This window comes from Rutidosis leptorrhynchoides, chromosome 7, assembly GCF_046630445.1.
Source record: "Rutidosis leptorrhynchoides isolate AG116_Rl617_1_P2 chromosome 7, CSIRO_AGI_Rlap_v1, whole genome shotgun sequence".
In the NCBI taxonomy this organism is placed as follows: Eukaryota; Viridiplantae; Streptophyta; class Magnoliopsida; order Asterales; family Asteraceae; genus Rutidosis; species Rutidosis leptorrhynchoides.
In genome coordinates this window covers 340,634,154-340,636,937 of record NC_092339.1, presented here as the reverse complement: position 1 = coordinate 340,636,937, position 2,784 = coordinate 340,634,154, and the positions used below count along the sequence as shown (strand labels likewise).

Sequence of the window (2,784 nt, the reverse complement as noted above, 5' to 3'; positions counted from 1 at the left end):
TTTTTATATTTTAGTACCTTTTTAAGTTATTGCCATTTGGGATATAGAATTTCTTTTAAGCTTTAATATTTTTAGACGCAACTTTCCTTTTTAAGCTTTTAGTTCCTTTTTAAGTTTCGACGCGCTACTTTCTTATTTTTATTTTTCGACGCCTATTATTTTTTGACCTTTTATTTTTCGACGTTTTTCGACGCGCTCTTTTTCTTTCTTATTTCTTGACATTCTAGTTTTTATGACTTAGATTTTTTTTCTATTTCTTCTCTAAAATTTCTTTAAATTACGAAAAATTATTTTAAGCGGTTAAATTGATAGACATCAAAATTTTCTGGTTCGTAGTAATAGTTGGATTTGTACGTGGACCGGGTTATTGGAGCCAAACAGTACTCAATTATATTGAGACCAAACGAATCCTGTCCCTCTGCTGCATCTTTTGGCTATTCGAAACCTGGGCAAAATCAGAAAAGTCTATTAATTTGATAACTTATATAATTTTTCTCCCTTTTTAAAAACTAATAGGATATTCAGTGAATGCACCGAGCAAAACGTTCACCACCTTTTGTACGTTCACCACCTGTAACTCGATCAAGACATCTAGCAAATATTATCGCCGTTGATTTTTCTTTAGAATCGTCATCCAGTCGACCAAGTACTCCAATTTAAATTTCCGATAATCCATTTTTTGAACCTGACCTCACAATTGAGAATCCGGAGAATATTCAGGGACAATTCATAGATCCTGAACCACTAATCTTTCCTCCGGAACCACCAATCATTCAAACAAAGATTGTTGAGGAACGAACCATTAAATCAGAATCCTCTAGTGATTCAGATTCAACAAATTCAATCATGGAAAATCTGGAACCTCTAAGTATGGAAGACCGAATGAGAGCTAAACGCACTGGCTAAGGTCACACAATTACTCAACCAGACATTAATGCGCCAGATTATGAAATCAAAGGACAAATCCTACACATGGTAACTAATCAATGCCAATTTAGTGGTGCACCGAAGGAAGATCCAAATGAACATCTTCGTACCTTTAATAGGATCTGTACTCTATTTAAAATCCGAGAAGTGGAGGATGAACAGATATATCTCATGTTATTTCCCTGGACTTTAAAGGGAGAAGCCAAAGATTGGTTAGAATCGTTACCTGAAGGGGCGATTGATACATGGGATGTTTTAGTTGAAAAATTTCTTAAACAATTCTTTCCAGCATCTAAAGCCGTAAGACTTCAAGGAGAAATTGTTATGTTCACACAGAAGCCAAATGAAACTCTATATGAGGCATGGACAAGATTTGGAAAGTTATTAAGAGGATGTCCACAACATGGTTTAGACACTTGTCAAATAGTACAAATATTCTACCAAGGATGTAACATCACTACAAGAAAAGACATCGATATAGCAGCTGGTGGTTCCATTATGAAGAAAACAGCAACTGATGCTTACAAAATTATTGATAACACTCACATGAGTGGCACCAAGAAAAAGATATCGTTAGATCATCTAAAGCAGCTAGAGCCGATTCTAGCCATGACTTAGATTCCATTTCAGCAAAGATAGATGCTGTCGAGAGACGAATGGAAAAGATGACTAAAGATATACACTCAATACGAATTAGTTGTGAGCAGTGTGGAGGACCACATTTGACAAAAGATTGTCTCAGTATTGAACTAACAATGGAACAAAGAGAGAATGTTTCATACATGAACCAAAGGCCTGGAAATAATTATCAGAATAATTATCAACCGCCAAGACCGATCTACAATCAAAATCAGAATTATAACCGAAATGTTCCATACAACAACTAACAAGGTCCTAGCAATCAACAAGTATCCAATAATACTTACAATCAGCAAAGACCTAATTTTCAAAATAAACCACCCCAAACCGATGATAAAAAGCCAAATTTAGAAGACATGATGTTAAAGCTGGTTGAATCTCAAACGCAGTTTTTCACATCTCAGAAATAAACCAATGAACAAAATGCTCAAGCATTTAGAAATCAACAAGCTTCTATTCAAAATTTGGAACAAGAAGTAAGCAACCTAGCAAGGTTGATATGTGAAAGAAAACCGGGAAGTCTACCTACTGATACAAATGCTAACCCCCAGAATGAAACAGCTAAAGCCATTACCACAAGAAGTGGTATTACACTTAAACCACCTGAAATACCTGTAATTTCTGATGAAGCTATTCCTACTCCACAAGAACCACAATCTGAACAAGATAAGGAAACAGAACCGGTAGTTGAAAAGGTTAATGAAGATAACACTGTTAAGGCGAAACCTTATGTTAAACCATACCAACCACCACTTCCTTACCCGAGTAAAATTAGAAAAGAGAGACTTGAAGCCGAGCAATCCAAATTCTTGGATATGTTTAAACAAATAAATGTAAATCTTCCTTTCATTGATGTGATTTCAGGAATGCCAAGATATGCTAAATTTCTGAAAGATCTAATCACAAATAGAAAGAAAATAGAAGAACTCTCGGCTGTTACTATGAATGCTAATTGTTCAGCAGTGCTGTTGAATAAGATACCAGAAAAATTATCTGATCCAGGAAGTTTCACAATTCCATGTTTTCTGGGAAGTCTTAGTTCAATAGAAGCATTGGCAGACTTAGGTGCTAGTATAAATTTAATGCCGTATTCACTATACGCTAAACTAGACCTTGGAGAATTAAAACCAACACGAATAAGCATACAACTAGCCTATCGATCAGTAAAATATCCTAGAGGGATAATGGAGAACATGCTAGTTAAAGTTGGTACTTTAG

General features: G+C 35.2%; 1 non-coding gene across 1 annotated transcript; it reads right to left on the bottom strand.

Annotated features, from left to right (window-relative positions):
* Positions 1 to 1,230: 1,230 nt before the first annotated feature.
* Positions 1,231 to 1,337, bottom strand: LOC139860985 (small nucleolar RNA R71). Its single transcript, XR_011763608.1, has one exon. It is a non-coding gene; the product is annotated as a small nucleolar RNA R71 (small nucleolar RNA).
* Positions 1,338 to 2,784: the final 1,447 nt, after the last annotated feature.